Genomic DNA, 575 nt, shown 5'->3' on the forward strand with positions numbered 1-575 from the left:
GTTATAAGAAGGTTACTCCCAAGAAGCATTGCTCTGATTTAACCATTTTGAGCCTTTTGTCTCAAGGCTATTAAAGTATTTCCATGTAAATAACAATTTTAAAAGCATGTGTACATATGTATTTAAATATTTTGAGCTGTTGATTTCATTATTAAACTCAGAATTCTTAGAAACTTTTAAAAGAAGATGTGTGTTGATATACGGAGAATTGTCATGTACTTAATTTGAGGTATGTATTCATCTTATACTCTAATTTCATTAAAAAAAAAAATCTCCAGAGGGGTCTGGTGTAATGGCTCGGTGTTTCAGAGCATTTATTGTACTTGCCGAGATTATGGGTTTGATTTCCAGCACCCACATTGTGGCTCACAACCATCCATAACTCCAGTTCCAGGGAATCCAGTTACCTCCTCTGACCTCCAAGTACACTATATAAATACATGGTGCACAGAAATACATGTAGGCAAAACATTCATACACATAAATCTAAAAAATCTCCAGAGTATTAATTAGCAAGTTTCATTTTTTTCTTTATATTTTAAAATTATACATCTATATGGAAATTCAATATTTTT

This window comes from Microtus ochrogaster, unplaced genomic scaffold (genome assembly GCF_000317375.1).
Source record: "Microtus ochrogaster isolate Prairie Vole_2 unplaced genomic scaffold, MicOch1.0 UNK243, whole genome shotgun sequence".
NCBI classification, from domain to species: Eukaryota; Metazoa; Chordata; class Mammalia; order Rodentia; family Cricetidae; genus Microtus; species Microtus ochrogaster.